Below are 17,993 nucleotides of genomic sequence, written 5' to 3' on the forward strand. Positions count from 1 at the left end.
GAAAACTCATGGCGATTGGGGGAAGTCTCGGACAACTGGAAAAAGGCTAATGTAGTGCCCATCTTTAAAAGAGGGAAGAAGGAGGATCCTGGGAACTACAGGCCGGTCAGCCTCATCTCAGTCCCCGGAAAAATCATGGAGCAGATCCTCAAGGAATCAATTGTGAAGCACTTAGAGGATAGGAAAGTGATCAGGAACAGTCAGCATGGATTCACCAAGGGCAAGTCATGCCTGACTAATCTAATTGCCTTCTATGATGAGATAACTGGTTCTGTGGATGAGGGGAAAGCAGTGGACGTGTTGTTCCTTGACTTTAGCAAAGCTTTTGACACGGTCTCCCACAGTATTCTTGCCAGCAAGTTCAAGAAGTATGGGCTGGATGAATGGACTATAAGGTGGGTAGAAAGTTGGCTAGATTGTCAGGCTCAATGGGTAGTGATCAAAGGCTCCATGTCTAGTTGGCAGCCGGTATCAAGTGGAGTGCCCCAAGGGTTGGTCCTGGGGCCTTTTTTGTTCAATATCTTCATAAATGATCTGGAGGATGGTGTGGATTGCACCCTCAGCAAGTTTGCAGATGACACTAAACTGGGAGGAGGGGTAGATACGCTGGAGGGTAGGGATAGGATACAGAGGGACCTAGACAAATTGGAGGATTGGGCCAAAAGAAATCTGATGAGGTTCAACAAGGACAAGTGCAGAGTCCTGCACTTAAGACGGAAGAATCCCATGCACCGCTACAGACTAGGGACCGAATGGCTCGGCAGCAGTTCTGCAGAAAAGGAGCTAGGGGTTACAGTGGACGAGAAGCTGGATATGAGTCAACCATGTGCGCTTGTTGCCAAGAAGGCCAATGGCATTTTGGAATGTATAAGTAGGGGCATTGCCAGCAGATTGAGGGACGTGATCGTTCCCCTCTATTTGTCATTGGTGAGGCCTCATCTGGAGTACTGTGTCCAGATTTGGGCCCCACACTACAAGAAGGATGTGGAAAAATTGGAAAGAGTCCAGCAGAGGGCAACAAAAATGATTAGGGGACTGGAACACATGAGTTATGAGGAGAGGCTGAGGGAACTGGGATTGTTTAGTCTATGGAAGAGAAGAATGAGGGGGGATTTGATAGCTGCTTTCAACTACCTGAAAGGGGGTTCCAAGGAGGATGGACCTAGACTGTTCTCAGTGGTAGCAGATGACAGAACAAGGAGTAATGGTCTCAAGTTGCAGTGGGGGAGGTTTAGGTTGGATATTAGGAAAAACTTTTTCACTAGGAGAGTGGTGAAACACTGGAATGCGTTACCTAGGGAGGTGGTGGAATCTCCTTCCTTAGAAGTTTTTAAGGTCAGGCTTGACAAAGCCCTGATTGGGATGATTTGATTGGGGATTGGTCCTGCTTTGAGCAGGGGGTTGGACTAGATGACCTCCTAAGGTCCCTTCCGACCCTGATATTCTATGATTCTATGAAAATCTGGCTCTTGGGCACTTCTGAAAATTTTACTCCTGGTCTTTAACCTCTCCGATGAGAGCGGAGGGAATCATTACGTTTACAGCTTGGTGGCCCATATGAGACCGGGACCTCTGCCAAGTGGCCAAGGGCACAGAGTGTGCATAGTTTCACAGGGATCCCCTGGGTTGGATATCTGCACAAGAGCTCACCAGAGGGTGGCATGTGAGCTCTGTACTGAGAGCCAATATCACACGGATTGTCATAACTCCTTAAGAATTATTGAGCCAAACATTTCACAAGGATTATGTATCTATACTGAAAATACCATCTTGGGGTTGAGCCAGGTCACCAGGAGGTGACACGCCTCCAGAAATACTTCCTAACTGTAAGAACAGTGGGACAACGGAACAGACGCCTAAGGAGGTTGTGGAAGCTCCTTTACTGGAGGTTTTCAAAAGGAGGCTGGAGAGCCAGCTGTCTTGAATGGTTTAGACAAAACAAATCCTGCATCTTGGCAGGGGGTTAGACTAGATGACCCTTGTGGTCCCTTCTAACCCTATAGTTTTATACCTCCTGAGATAACAGGATGCTTTTCTCCCTGTCTGGCCATTTGTATATTGTAGGCCTCACCAAGGAGGCCTCTTTACAGAATGAGCCTGGTGCAAGTTAAGAGATTGCAAAATCGGAGAGAAACAAAACAGCAGGGGGTGTTGAGAGTCCTTCACCTAGGAGACAAGTTAACAGTGTTTGTCTTATGAAAGGAGGGTCACCACTAGGCTGGCTATAAAGCACAGCAAGGATTTTGCGGGAGCAATACTCTACAAGACACATGTATCTTGTTAACTAAGTTTGGGCGCTAGAATACATGTTATGATTTTATTTTGTTATAGGTAACCATTTGTTTCCAGTACTTGCTACTACTGGAATCTCTAAGCTTTGCTAAATAAACTTCTATTTGTTTTCACTAGAAACATATGTAAGTGCTGTGTGTTAAGCAGAGCGGTGATCCGAGATGGAATGGTTAAGCTAAGGTTTTCTGGTTCTTTGGAAGCAGCAGATCTGTGAATATGGCAAGTGTCCAGTGGACCAGGCGCTGGTCACTCCAGGGGGATGCTCTGAGGCCTTGAGCATTGGTATGTGCCCAACGCGAACTGTAAAGTAACAGCAGGGCCTGCAGAGGCCTGGAGAGGAGTGCTTGTCGCCCAGGGCTGGTGGAGTTGGGGAGCTGACCCCCTGGTAGGTACAAACAAGTCTTCCTCACACTGAGGGCAGGCGGTGGCGAGGTGCTTCACAGCACTGGGTATTATAGGAAGTGTCACAGCAAAACTGATCAAATTAGTGAGTTTTTTTTGTTTTTAACCAAAATGAGTCTGTCACTGAAATGAACGGCTGAAAAAATTCTATTCAAGTTGAATGAAATTTTTTCAGTGTGAATTTAAAACATTTCAAGACATTCCCAATTTTTTCTCCCGAAAACTCTTCACCAAATTCAACCTGAATTCCTGAATAGTTTCACTGCCCTGAAAAATGCATTTTTTTTTTTTTTTTGGCAAATTTACCATTCACTGAAGAAATGTCTCCATGCTCTCCCTGTGGGCCATGAGTGACTCTATCTGGGTGATTGTCTACCTGAGCTCTCTGGGAGAGGGGATGCACAGAACATTTGCCCCCCACTCTCGTAGATTGCGTTGGATACAGGCTGAGTGTAGTGCTGCACACTGGGATATTTGTGGGAACTCCCAGATTGTGAACTTGGGAACCACTTGTGAGATGAGGATCCTGGGTGGAGGAATGCGCAGAGGGGTAAGGATGCTGTGTGCTCCTTGTCCCAGGTGCTTTATAGCTCAGGCCCCAGGTTTCAATGGCATGGCACAGGCTGATGGGTGTTGGGAAAGCAATGAAAATGTTGATATGTTGAATAATGACTCCCTGAGAGGGCTCCGGATTGACATCCCTTCGCTAAGTAGCTGCATTGTGTAACAGTCACTAGGTAGCAACATTGCAACTTTTATACTATTTATGCTGCTACAGCATCTAATGGACCTAAGATGGCAAAGCAGTGTCCCAAAGGAGTGGGGCATCTCTGCTACTGGGACAAGGTGAGAGCTGAGAATAATGCAAGAGAAAAGGCTAGGCTTTTTATCGCTAGGCTTGGCAGAAGTCGGTTTTTATTTGTTTCAATGGATAATATTGATTTAATCCATAAAAATAAAAAATACGTAAATACATTTTCAGTTGCAGAAAATTATGGGGGATCAGACCGTGAGTGGGTCAGTCAATAGTTATTTAATTACAGTACTTGTTGAGATTCAAAAAGTTAAAGCTTTAAACTGTTAAAATACAAATTTTTAACATCCCGTGTCAAAATATACCAAGTAAATATCCTTAAATCAAACTCTAAGTTCTCAAGCAGCATTTTTCGTTCTTTGCCGATCTGTAAATTTCAATGGTCATCAATGGAAATTTTTTTCATCAGTTTGTGTTGGGTGAAATCAACATTTACCAAGAAAAATCTAATTCTTCGAAGCTGAAGTATAGTTCATCTTTTCCTCCTGTTTATCCTCTACAGAATCCTCCTGGCTCTCACTGATGGCTTCTTATGTCTCGCTCGCGATCTATATTTTCCACAATAGACTCCCCCATGTGTATCCCTTACCCTGTGCCGCCACCTAGTGCACAGTATATTGTCTTTATCGTTGGTGCTGCCTGGCTATCTAGCAACCACAGCACCTCGGCTGAGAAGGCTTTTCTGTAGGTGTCCTTTTCTCTTGGCTCTCAGTGGGTGCCAGTAACACAACACGGCGGGGTCCTTATTCTCTGCTGCCACCCAGTGGCAGCAAATGTAGAGTGCAGCTGCCCCTTTCCATTGTGCTTATCTTCCACTCTCCTCTAGCAGTCATTACAGAGTATAACAGCCTGTTCCCTCTTCCTTATCTCCTGTCCTCTAGGTGTATTCCCAGAGTAAAATGGTCCTTTCTCCTTTCATTACCCTCTGCTGCTACCCAGGAGCCCCACTGTATAATACAGTTGTGTCTCTGGCCAGGTCTAAACAGAAATGTTTCCCAGTACAGTAATGTTGGTTAGGCTTTTTAATGACACTTCTTCCCCAGCAAAATCCCTAGCGTAGACCTGGGTGTACCAACCAAAAAATGTGCTCTTACTAATATAGCTTATTTCTTTCAGGGAACCCATCTGTATAAGCTCTACAAGCAAAATCACTTTCTTGCTGGTAAAAGCCATGTCTGAGGTCGGAAGACTTTCAGGGAGAGCTCTGCCCACCAACCTTGTTCTAGTTTGGGCTAGATTTCATACCAGTATAACTTTGTGTATTAGGGGTGTGATTTTTTTTTAACCAATATAATTACACTGGCACAAGCCCTTATACCTGGCAGTTACAGCAACGCAAAGATTCCTTATACCAGGATAGCTCTGGCTACAATTCACCAAAATATCATTATCCAAATTCAGCAGGTAAACTACAGTTCAAGTTGATTCTGACTGTAATGATCCCAGTACGGACTCCTCTTACCTGTTTAAATCTTTGCACATCCGCAAATGTTATAAGCGCACGTGACCAAAGACTGAGCGAGAAGAAAGGGCTACACAGCATCTGAGTATCAAACAGCAAAGCAGCTGCGTTCGTCACCATTTTGTCTTTTTTTTTTTAAGTGAGATTTCTGAATTCTCAGACAATCTGGACCAGGGTTTCTCAACCTGTGGGCCGAGACCAGAAATTGTCACCAGAATGTTTCAAAGGTGGCATGGCAGCTCCTGTCCCACAGGGCTGGCTGGGCTCGTCCCCCTGCTCCAGGCACTACAAGCTCTGGGGCAGAGGTGGTACCAGCCCATTGGGGGCCCTAAGCAGGAATATTTGGGGGGACCCCCCCACAGCACACATACTAATAACTTATAGGGGGCCCCCTTGAGCTGCTCGAGGCCCTAAGCGATTGCTTAGTCTGCTAACGCCTAGTATCAGCTCTGCTCTGGGGTCCCAGCACCACTCAGGTTTGGCCCAGCCATCATGATGGCGGGAGTCCGGGTAGGCCAAATCCGAGTGAGTGGCACTGCCCTGGGTGCCCTGTTCGGGTCTAACCGGGTGAAATGTAAGGGCTATGCTGGAGTCAGACAGGAGGACCTGATGGTCTCTTCTGGTCTTAAACTCTATGAATTGCTGATAAATGGGGATGGGTGGTAGGGGAGAGGATTGAGGGTGGGGAGAGTGTTCTGGGGGGTGGGGAGTGTCAGGCCAGGGGGAGGGGAGAAACACTGGAAGGGGATCAAGGGAATGGTGGAAGGGGGAGGGGTGGGCTAAGGAGGTGGGGATTGTCAGCTCCACATTCCCCTATCTCGTTTGAAGCCACCACCCCTTTCCCTTCCCCTCCCCTACTCCTCTCTAGCCTGGGTGGTAGTGGGGGGGGGGGGGGGGGAGAGATGCCTCTTATTCACAGCCCCATTGCTCAGGGCAATGGCTGGGAGACAGAGAGGGACACACCTCAGACAAAGGCGGGAAGGGGGTGTCAGCAGCCCCAGGCTCAGTCAGGATCTCAGGGTCCCTGCTCCTCTGGGGGCTTTTCTGCCCCCGCCCCCCCATGCATGAGCCTGGTCCGCACACTTCCACTGACACCACCGACAGGACTCGGTGCTGAAATGCGGTGTCCTTGATCTCTTAAAGTGCGGCTGCACCTATCCTTCTATCACAGCGACAGCTCTGATCAAACTGTTCCAGCTAATCCCCTACCATAAACAGAGGTGGATCAGATTGCGAGTTTAGTAGTTTAAAAAAAAAAATCTGTAGGGGTATTATTTAAATTAGAAATGGAGAGAAAGCTGGCAGGGAGAGAAGTCAATCAATGACATGTTAGAAAGGGTGAAGATAGCTGATAAGTGGCTGAGCTGCTAACGAAATATATAGTCTATATTGCACTATATGACTGGAGAGGAGCAAATAGAGACGGCTGCTTGGGAATTTTCCATCAAAATGTTTTTTGACAGAAAATGCAGTTTTGTCAGAATCAACATTTTTCACAGGAGTTTCAGCCAAACATTTTAAATGTTTTTGCTGATGGAAAATTGGAATGAAATATTTTGTCCTGGATCAGGATGATTTGAAATGAAAATATCAGTTTGTCAAATCCAGTCAAAACATTCAATTTCAGGCCAGTTGGATGCACCCAACTGAGCAGCCATGATACTTCATGGGAGCTGTGGGCTGGGCTCTTGGGCTGGACTACATTTCCCTTGATGCACTGAGGACTCGCTTCTGCTTGAACCATTCAAAAATTCATAGATTTGAAGGCCAGAAGGGACCACTAATCCTCTAGTCTGACCTCCTGTATAACATAGGCCATAAAACTTCCCCAAAATAATTGCTCTTTGAATTAGAGCAGATCTTTTTAATAAAAATAACAATCTTGATTTAAAAGTGTCAGTGATGGAGAATCCACCATGTCGCTTGATTACTTGTTCCAATGGTTAATTACCCTCACTGTTAAAAATTTATGCCTTATTTCCAGTCTGAATTTGTTCAGCTTCAGTTTTCAGCCATTGGATCTTGTTATACCTTTCTCTGCTAGGTTGAAGAGTCCATTATCAAATATTTGTTCCCAATGTAGGTACTCATAGACTGTAATCAAGTCACCCATTAACCTTTGTTGTTAAGCTAAATAGATTGAGCTCTTTGAGTCTATCACTGTAAGGTGTGTTTTCTAATCCTTTGGTCATTCTTGTTTCTCTTCTCTGAGCCCTCTCCAATTTATCAACATGCTTCATGAATTGTGGTCACCAGAACTGGACACAGGATTCCAGCAGCGGATGCACCAGTTCCAAATATAGAGGTAAAATAACCTCTCTATGCCTAGTCGATATTCCCCTGTTTATGCCTCCATTGCAGTCCATCAGATGAGATGTAATCCAGCCAGGGAGTCCAGCTCAGAGAGGAAAACAGGACCATGAAGCACCCACACTGCAATGCCCATGGATCGCTGAAGCAGCTCAGGGGGAGAGAGTTTAATGTCTAACCTACCCCAATTAAATGTTTCAGTTTGGTTAAAAACAAAAACCAAAATGTATCAATCTGAGAATGTTTGTTTATCATTAGGGGAAAACAGGTAGGCACATGCCTGTGGAGGAGAACCTAGATCTTCTGTCTCCCACTCCTTTGCCTTAACACTAAGACCATCCATCATTCCCATGCATAGAATTTCACATAATGAAATCGCTTTTATTTAACCCCATGCAGGAGAGCTCCTCTTCAAGCAGAGAAATGGACAATGGAATGATGATGACTGAATTCGTCCTTACGGGACTTTCCAATTGCCCAGCCATTCGCTTATCCCTTTTTGTTGGTCTACTTGATAACCCTCGCTGCCAATGGCCTCATCTTCATAGCCATAGGGACTGAGGCTAAGCTGCACAACCCCATGTACTTCTCCCTCAGCAACCTCTCCTCGTTAGATAAGAGAGCTGCCCCACTGCTACAATTCCCAAGATGCTGGAAAACCTCTTGTCTGAGAGCAACACAATTTCCTTCACTGGCTGCATGTTGCAGCTCTACTTCCTGGTGGCTCTAGCAGGGACGGAGGTTTTCCTCTTGGCAATGATGGGCTAGATGGTCATGGCCTAGATGGCCTGGAGGATGGTGTGGATTGCACCCTCAGCAAATTTTCAGATGACACTAAACTGGGAGGAGTGGTAGATACACTGGAGGGTAGGGATAGGATACAGCAGGACCTAGACAAATTAGAGGGTTGAACCTCCTGAAGTTTAGGTTGGATATTGGGAAAAACTTATTCACTGGAGGGTGGTGAAGCACTGGACTGGGTTACCTAGGGAGGTGGTGGAATCTCCATCCTCAGGGGTTTTTAAGGCCTGGCTTGACAAAGCCCTAGCTGGGATGACTTAGTGGGTGTTGGTGGTTGGGATGACTTAGTGGGTGTTGGTCCTGCTTTGAGCAGGGGATTGGACTAGAAGACCTCTTGAGGTCTCTTCCAACCCTAATATTCTATGGATCTGGTCAGAAAATGAGGGTGGGAAATCACTAAAATGTTCATGATTTCCACCCCACCCTGTTTTTAATCCAAACCTCATTTGACCAATATTGTCCAACCATCTCTGTTACACCTTAGTGTAATACAAAGATGTGACTATGAAGAACATTCTAGACATGGCTGAGTCAGACAAACCAGATTATTAGGGCTGGTCAAAAAATTGTCAACTTTTTCAGAGAATTGGGAGTGTGATTAAATGATTTTTTTTTTAATGGAAAGTATATGCTTCCCTTGCAAATTATTGATTTTTCATCAGAAAACTGAACCTGCTGCCAAAACCCCCGAAACTTTTGGAGGGTGGCAGTTTCGTCTGAAAATGTTTGTTTTTAGCAGTCTGGGGCCAAAAATTGTTCAGTTTGCAGCTGAAATTTTTCAAAATTTGGTTGTTTGAAAACAAAATAATGGGTTTGGGAGGGGTATGTATTTTGTCCAAAAAGTCAAAATTTTCCCTGGGGGAAAAAACAAACATGTTCTGACCAGCTGGATAGATGATTTGTTTGTCAAAACCCGTTGTGACATGGTGAGGAATGCAAGGTTGATAGTGGGTGATTGTTCTGTATTTCCAAAGTTTCATATATGATATTCCAAAAAAAATGTCTATTATCTGATCCTTTGTACCCAGAAGGCTGAGATTTTTCAGAGGTCCCTAGAAAATGTGGATGCCTCAATTCCCATCAGTTTTCAGAACTGGGCTTCCAAATTCCTTGGCAGCTTCAAGAATTTCCGTCATTGGCTTCTCCACATTTATCCCGGTATAACTGAGTCCACAGTTAAAGTGGTTCATCTTCACGCATTGCGCTCAGGCTTAGGCATCCAGACACCTAGAATGGAGCAGCAGGGCGACCCTCAGAGACACAAACATCGGTACACACGGAACGGTCACTTCCCAAATTTAGGTGCCAACTCCGAGTGACACCTACAGGGTTTGGCGGCAGCTGAGGTGGGGGAGGATTGTGAATTGCAGTGGGGCCTAGAACTGGTTCATGTTACCTCTTCTCTGGCAAGGGAAGAGCCAGGGACTCTCGGGGACAAAATCCGTCTCCTGGTCTGCTCCTGGGGCAGTGTCTGCACTGCCCCTTATGCAGGGATCAGGATAAAGTCCTTCTTGTGAGTTCACTCCCATTTGTGTTTCTTTTTTGAGTGGCCCAGCAAATGGGCTTGCCACTAGCCGTGTCTGGAAAACGGTGAACTTGAAGCAACTCGCACAGAGTTTCATGGAAAGAGACTCTGAATTCACAGCATTGGGCATGCCCAGAAGACGTAGGACCTCACTGCCAGAAGAAATGGGGGTAGGGTGAATGTAAAGGCTAGGGTGAAAGTTATAAGGTCCAGTGTGTGGGTGTCACTGCAGGAAAGGTTTGTCATGATCACCAAGCGTAATTTAATTTGTCTACAGAAAACCAATTGTAACATCATACCCATTAATATGGAAGTAATCAGAAATCTGCTCATCCAAGACCAGCTGCTAGCTGGAGGCAGAATCTGCCATTCATAAGGGCTGCATAATGCAAGGGGTTACATATCACTAAATACCGATCATAAGACATTGTAGCTAGGAGATAGAATTCAGCACCTGCCAGAGAATCAAAAGTATAAACTGCATGATGCAGCTGCTAACAGAAATGGGTCTGTCCCCAGTCAGGAGACTGGCCAGCATTCTGGTCAAGATGGGCAAAGAGAAGCAGATCTCCAAGCAGAAAGAATGGAGGTGTGAAGGGGGGGTGCGAAGGTTCTGATCACCCACAAGTAGCGCAACAACGAGGATGTTCCTAGCCATGCTCACAGTGTAGATCACTAGAAGCTGCAAGAAGAGAAGAACCTTCAGTTTTTGGGTATTCCTGGATCCCAGGAGGATGAATTCTCTGACGGACTTTTGATTTCCCTATTTTGCGTCTGCCATGGCTTGTATCGAATGGAACCAAACAAACTCTGCCGTGTAATGAGGAGAACACAGAATTAAATGTTAATACATTGGCACCACTTAATTCTAGACTTGTTAAACCTGCCTCCTCCTTTTGGCCAGCAGTGTAAGGACTAGCTGGAGAATCCAGACCAGGGCTTCAAACTGGATTTGATATTTTGGAAAGTGGATTAGATTCTACTTCAGGTAAAATGATAATCATAGAACCATGCACTCCAGCCTAAACCCTAAGAAATATTGAAATCCTAGGCATGAAATAAAACCAGTATAAACCTCTCTTCTCCGCCATCTTTTCATGCACAGTTTGGGACATTGCAATCCTAATCCGCATCCCCATCCTCCGCCACCCTAGATTGCCCTGCAAGTTAAGCATGTGCTCAAGTATTGTGGGGAATTGGGGTCTAAATTGCTAGCAGTCTCCTGGGGGCAGCTACCATTTTGTGCTCACTTCTAAAACAAAATTACTGAGGTGATACACACACAATGCTCTCTGTCATGGATACTTTATTTTTATTCCTTCTGTTGCTGTTTGCCTTTAATATAAAATAAAAAAAGTCATTGAGGCTGAGATTTTCAAAGCTGTCTAAGGAATTCAGTCATCCAATTCACAATCAAACTAGTGGGAACTGTGTGTTCAAATCCCCTAGACAGATTTAAAAGGCTCAGCTGGAAAGTATATACTTACTCTCTGTGTATGGGAAACAGAAAAGAAGTCACAGTCCTAGATAGAACTTCAAGATCACAGGTCAAGGCAGGGGAATTAGGGGCAGGATTGCTGCTGTGGTTGGTGAGCTTTGGGAAATGTTTTTAATTATGATTTTATTTTTGTCTTTTATATTTCTTTACAACAGACAGTAGCTTCATGGAGCAGTGGAACATGTTATGCTTTGTGGACAAGTAGTTGATAAATTGAAGAGGTTCAGAGAAGAGCCACAAGAATGATTAAAGGATTAGAAAACCTGCCTTATAGCGATAGACTCGAGGAGCTCAATCGATTTATCTTAACAAAGAGAAGGTGAAGGGGTGACTTCCATACAGTCTGAGTACCTATATGGGGAACCAATATTTAATAATGGGCTCTTCAATCTGGCAGAGAAAGGTACAACATGGTCCAATGGCTGGAAGTTGAAGCTAGACAAATTCAGACTGGAAATAAGGCATAAATTTGTAACAGTGAGGGTGATTACCCATAGAACAATTTACCAAGGGTCATGGTGGATTCTCCCTCACTGACAATTTATAAATCAAGATTCAATATTTTTCTAAAAGTTCTGCTCTAGGAATTATTTTGGGGGAAGTTCTCTGGCTTGTGTTATACAGGAGGTCAGACGAGATGATCACCATGGTCCCTTCCGACCTTGGAATCTATGAAACCTGAGAGGTGGCAGATCTCTGTTCAAATCCTTTCTCCCCCTGAGCCAGAAGGGGGACTTGAACCAGTGTTATCCTACACCCCAACTACATAGCCTAACCACTGGGTTAAAAGTTATGAGGGAGGTCCTCCTCTTGCCCCAACTCCAGCCATCCTTGCTTTGCATAAGATTGCCTAAAAGGGCCCAATCTGGTAGGTGAGCTCTGACCATGTTTACCAAATTGGGCCCCACAGACAAATGAGGCAGAGGACTGGTTATCTCCTCCCAGCTCGTACATCGCTCTGGGGCTCAGGTGTCTGTGTGGTTGGCGTTGGGCTGCGGAGCACATGCCCAGAGGCACCTTGGGAACTTTTACTGCAAAAAAGCAGGAGCCCAGGGAGTTTAGGGACCGACAGCGTTTGACGGCAGCTCAGCAACAGTTTTGTGAATCCCAGAGGGGGCCTGACTCTGGGATCTTCAGGGGCCTAAAGTGGTAGTTAGGTACCCAAGTTCCTTTGTGGATCTGGGCCTTTTGGATTTTGGCCCTTCCCTGTTTAGGCGATTTTGAAAATCCCACATGGGACCTCTCTGCATCTTTAGCCTGTGAAATACCTTTGAAAAGCTGCCCCCTGTCTCTGGGTGTGTCTGCTCCCTGTTTGCAATATGGGGATCACAGCGCTGCCTACACCACAGGGGAGTTGTGAGGCTAAAGAAATTGTGTGAGGCGCTTACTCCAATGTAGGCCATAGAAGTACCTCAGAGAAAGCGAAATAATGAGGTTCCTCATGGGTAATAAGTTCAAAATCAGCGATTTAAGGACTTTAGTCCCATTTTCAAAAAGTTTTGGGGATTCCTGTCTTCCAAAGCAGACACTTCTGTCTTCCATTGGAAACCCAGTTTTTTGGTGAAAAAAGTTTTGATGGAAAATTTTCCACCATCCCTTGTTCGAAACAGCTGTCCCTGGAAACTTTGACCCTGACTATCAAGCTGTATATTCTCCACCCCAAAGAGAGAAGAAAAAGTCTTTGTCTCATCTATGAGTCCCTTACGTTGCAAGGATTCAATGCCTCAGGGAACCTGTCTCAATGGAGGCATAAAAGAACTTAAATATTCAGACTCCTCAAGGTGTGGCTTCTTCAGAGTTGCTCAACACGCTGCTCGCAAGCTTTAAAGCACGTGATTAGATTAGATTCAAATATTTTTTTAAAGTCAATGTTTTTTCTACACGTTATTGCTTTTTAACCAAGCGCATCGGTGCATATCTTTAGCTTGGTCCTTTTTCTCCACTGCTTTGTACCTTTGTGTAGTCATTTCTCTGTGAGCAATGTGAGTGGCAAGAGAGGCAAGCTTCTGAGCGTCCACGGAGCTGCTCTTGATGGCTGGGAAATGTACGGAGGCTGGGTCTGCGCTACGGACCTCACAGCGGCGCAGCCGTGCTGCTAAAGCTGTGCCGCAGCAAGGTCTCCCGCGCAGCCGCTCTTCTGCCGGCAAAATCAAACCACCCGAACAAGCGGCGGCCGCTTCGTCGGCAGGAGAGTGTTCACACGGGCGCTCCGTAAAACTTTTGTCCGTCAGGCCTGGATATTTCTTTTCACACCCCGACAGACAAAAGTTTTACCAACAAAAGTGCTAATGTAGACAAAGCCAGAGAGTGTCACAGATAAATACAAAGGGGAACAGATTGTTCGGCATAAGCAGTTAACACACATTTCAAGGGACCATTCAAAGTGAAGTGGCTCGTTACTACCCTCCAGTCATAGGGAGGAAAGGAAGGGGGGTGGAAAAAAGCAGCTGGGGGTGTGTGTGTGTGGTTAGTGGGGGTCACAGATTGTTGTAATAAGCCATAAATCCAGTGTCTCTGTTCAGTCCATGATTTTGAGTGTCTAGTAAAGTTATGAATTTAAGCTCCCAGGATTGTCTTTTGAAAGTGTTGTGCAGGTTTCCTTTGAGGATGAGGACTGATAGCGTAGACACAGAGTGATCACTTTGTGAAAAGTGTTCTCCCACAGGGGATGGGGTGGTTTTGTCTTTGATCATTTTTGTCTTGACTTCATTAAATCACTAAATGCTCCATAGCGATCACTGTGCTCTCAAATGAACTCTCACAGGAAAATGATAGCCGGTGAGGCTGGAGCTCAGGATATGAAGTCTAGTGAGGCGGGTGGGCTAAGTCTGCTGACCCGGGCTGGGAGACTCGCTCCTGGTTGCTCCAAAATGCTGTGTAGACACATCCAATGTGGTCTGGCTGGTATCGGAGCCAGGGATATCAACCTCTGTAACCTGACCTGGGGAACAGGAAATAAAGCCTGGTCTACTTGGTGAGACAGAGCAATCCTCTCCTCGTTTTACAGAGCAGGGAGATTCAGGCTGACGTTCTCAAAACGGGCCACTTGCTTTAGATGCCTCCTGTTTTGGATGTCCAAGTTGTGACACACTGAGCCTGGCTTTCCAACTGAAGTCAGTGGGAGCTGTGGGATCTTAGTGCCACTGTACATAAAGTGCCAGATGTCCTACACTGGGAATCCACAAATGAAAACACCACTGAAAATTTGTTGTATCAGAGATTATGTATATAAATTTCTTATACGATTCACCAATGTCACGGTGCGGGACTCACCCCTGCGGTGTTTCCTGCTGGTCGTCCTTGGGAATTAGCTCTTCCAGCCTCTGGAGCGCCCTCTGCAGGCCGGTGTCCCGCTTGCCGCTGGCCCCCGTGTCCCTCCCAGACCACGGTGCCCCTTTACCCGGGCTGCTGCCCCCTGCAGTACCCCAGAGATTTGGGTCTCCCCTCCCCAGGGAACCCCCACCCTCTATCCCCACCTCACCTCCCCAGCTCCTCTGGCCTTCCCCCAGCCCTGCTCCGCCTCAGGTACTATGGTATGCTCCCCAGCAGCCAGGCTTGTCTCCCTCTACAGCTAGAGGAGACTCTCTGCTCCTGGCCTACTGCCCTCTTATAAGGGCCAGCTGAGCCCTGATTGGGGTGTGGCCACAGCTGAGCCTGCTTCCCCCAATGAGCCTGGGAACTGCTTGCTCCCAGCCACAGTCCTGGGCTGTTTTAAGTCCTTTAAGGCTGGAGCAGGTGACCATCCTGCTACAACCCAACTTAACCAGTTAATGAACCAACCTGAGAGCTTTCTTTGACAGGGTAACAAGCCTTGTGGATAGGGGGGAAGCGGTAGCTGTGGTATATCTTGGATTTTGTAAGGCTTTTGATACTGTCTCACGTGACCTTCTCATAAACAAACTAGGGAAATACCATCTAGATGGAGCTACTATAAGGTGGGTGCATAACTGGTTGGAAAACCATTCCCAGAGAGCAGTTATCCGTGGATCACAGTCATGCTGGAGGTGCATAATGAGTGGGGTCCCACAGGGATTGGTTCTGGGTTGGGTTCTGTTCAATATCTTCATCAGTGATTTCATAGAATCATAGAATCATAGATTATCAGGGTTGGAAGGGACCCCAGAAGGGAAGGGACCCCAGATAACGGTATAAAGAGTACTCTTATAAAGTTTGCGGACCACACCAAGATGAGAGTGGTTGCAAGTGCTTTGGAGGATAGGATTAAAATTCAAAATGATCTGGACAAACTGGAGAAATGATCTGAAGTAAATAGAATGAAATTCAATAATGACAAATGCAAAGTACTTCACTTAGGAAGGAACAATCAGTTGCACACGTACAAGATGGGAAATGACTGCCTAGGAAGGAGCACTACGGAAAGGGATCTGGGGGCTCATAGTGGATCACAAACTAGATATGAGTCAACAGTGTAACACTGTTCCAAAAAAACCAAACCTCATTCTAGGATGTCTTAGCAGAAGTGTTGTAAGCAAGACATGAGAAGTAATTCTTCCACTCTACGCCCGGCTGATTAGACCTTGTGACGAAGTGGGACTGTTCTTAATGTTTCCTCTGAATAGTGTGGGGGTGCCTCAGTTTCCCCTAGGCAGTTCTTAAGTATCTAGGGGGTGGAGTAAGGGTGTATGATCATTGCAGAGCCCTAGAGGGCAGGTGTGTGCAGGAGTCTGGACACAGAGAATGGCCGACACCCTGTTTCCTGGCAACTGATGGCCTGGGCCCTTCCCCCCCTGCAAGGTGAGAGCTGAAGGGTTGGAGAACAAAGGAATCAGGTGACCACCTGGCCCGGGAAAGGAACAAAGCCCAGAGGAGGAGGGGCTGGAGGGGTTTTCAGTTTGGGGCTGGCTGGGACATGGAGTGAAGTGCAGACGTGGTTGTCTGGCTCACTGCCCCCCAAAATGGACCCAGCTGAGGGGTCCCGTTCTCTGCACCTGCAAGCTCTGTTTTAGACCATGTTCCTGTCATCTAATAAACCTTCTGTTTTACTGGCTGGCTGAGAGTCACGTCTGACTGCGAAGTTGGGGTGCAGGACCCTCTGGCTTCCCCAGGAGCCCCGCCTGAGCGGACTCGCTGGGGGAAAGCGCATGGAGGGGCAGAGGAGGCTGAATGCTCCGAGGTCAGACACAGGAAGGTGGAAGCTGAGTGAGCTGCGTGTCCTGAAGACAGGCTGCTCACAGAAAGGCGACTGCCCCAGAGTCCTGACTGGCTTCATGGGGAGCAGTTCCAGAGCATCGCCCAGGGACTCCGTGACAGACCTCAACTGGAGTATTCTGTTCAGTTCAGGGCGCCACATTTCAAGAAAGAAGTGGACAAATTGGAGAAAGTCCAGAGAAGAGCAAGAAAAATGATCAACGGTCTAGAAAATATGACCTATGAGGGAAGATTAAAAAAAATTGGGTTTGTTTAGTCTGGAGAAGAGAAGACTGAGAGGGGACATAAAAGGTTGTTACAAGGAGGAGGGAGGAAAACTGTTCTCCTTAACCTCTGAGGATAGGACAAGAAGCAATGAGCTTAAATTGCAGCAAGGGTGGTTTAGGCTGGACATTAGGAAAAACTTCCTAACTGTCAGGGTGGTTAAGCATGGAATAAATTGCCTAGGGAGTTATGGAATCTCCATCATTGGAGATTTTTAAGAGCAGGTTAGACAAACACCTGTCAGGGATGGTCTAGATAATATTTAGTCCTGCCATGAGTGCAGGGGACTGGACTAGATGACCTCTCGAGGTCCCTTCCAGTCCTATGCCTCTGTGATTTTATTATCTCCACAGATAGAAAACAACTGTAGGACATGGCTAGCAGGAACCACACAGTTGTGATACAGTTCTTCTTTGTGGCTTTTTCCAACATCCTGGAGCTCCAAGTTTCACTTTTTCTTTCTGGTGCTGCTGTTGTACCTCATCACCATGGTGGGCAACATCCTCCTCATCACGATCACGGTGGTGGACCCTGCCCTTCAGTCCCCCATGTATTTCTTCCTTTGGAATTTGTCCTTTCTGGAAATGGGTTATACTTCGTCCACTACCCCCAAGATGCTGGTGAACTTATTCTCCGAGGACAAGAGTATTTCCTTCCTGGGCTGTGTCACACAGATGTATTTCTTCTCCTTCCTGGGGATCACTGAGTGTTGCCTGCTGGCTGCCATGGCATATGACTGTTACATGGCCATATGTCACCCACTGCGCTACACGACCATGATGATCAGAGGTGTGTGTCTCCAGCTCTCAAGTGTGTCCTAGCTCATCAGGGTGCTGGTGGGAGTCGGGCAGACAACTTTCATATTCCCTCTGCCCTACTGTGCGCCTATTAGCATCAACCACTTCTTCTGCAACCTGCCCCCGCTGCTGCAGTTGGCCTGCACGGATACCTACAGGAATGAAATAGCTGTTTACACCATCTCTGTCACCTTCATCATGGTCCCCTTCCTGCTCATCCTTGTATCCTACATCCGTATCCTCCACGCTATCCTCAGTATTCCATCAGCCGCGGGCAGGAGCAAAACTTTCTCCACCTGCTCCTCCCACCTCATCATGGTGACCTTGTTTTTCGGGTCTGGCATCGTGACATATCTGAAGCCCAAATCCAGCTACTCACTCGGCAGCGACAAACTGCTTTCCCTGTTCTACTCAGTGGTGTCTCCAATGCTGAACCCTTTGATCTACAGCCTGAGGAACAAGGAGGTAAAGGAAGCCCTGAGAAGGGTGATGGTCAGAAAAATATTTATTTGAAAAGTGGGGGTAAAAATGTTATTTTAATAGTCTTGTGATGGATTTGGAGTTGCCTGTTGTAGCCTGATCTATGAATCGTATATTAATTATATTGATTACTTAAGAATTCCCAGTTATCACTCTGAGGTATTGAAAGTTCTTGTCCC

At 46.4% G+C, this 17,993-nt stretch overlaps 2 pseudogenes; one reads left to right on the plus strand and one right to left on the minus strand.

Annotated features, from left to right (window-relative positions):
* LOC142068404 (von Willebrand factor A domain-containing protein 5A-like) overlaps window positions 1–17,993 on the minus strand; it is a 268,830-nt pseudogene that overhangs the window by 160,332 nt on the left and 90,505 nt on the right.
* Window positions 16,896–17,847, plus strand: LOC142068915 (olfactory receptor 10A4-like; annotated as a pseudogene).

Source organism: Caretta caretta, chromosome 14 (assembly GCF_965140235.1).
Source record: "Caretta caretta isolate rCarCar2 chromosome 14, rCarCar1.hap1, whole genome shotgun sequence".
Taxonomy (NCBI): domain Eukaryota; kingdom Metazoa; phylum Chordata; order Testudines; family Cheloniidae; genus Caretta; species Caretta caretta.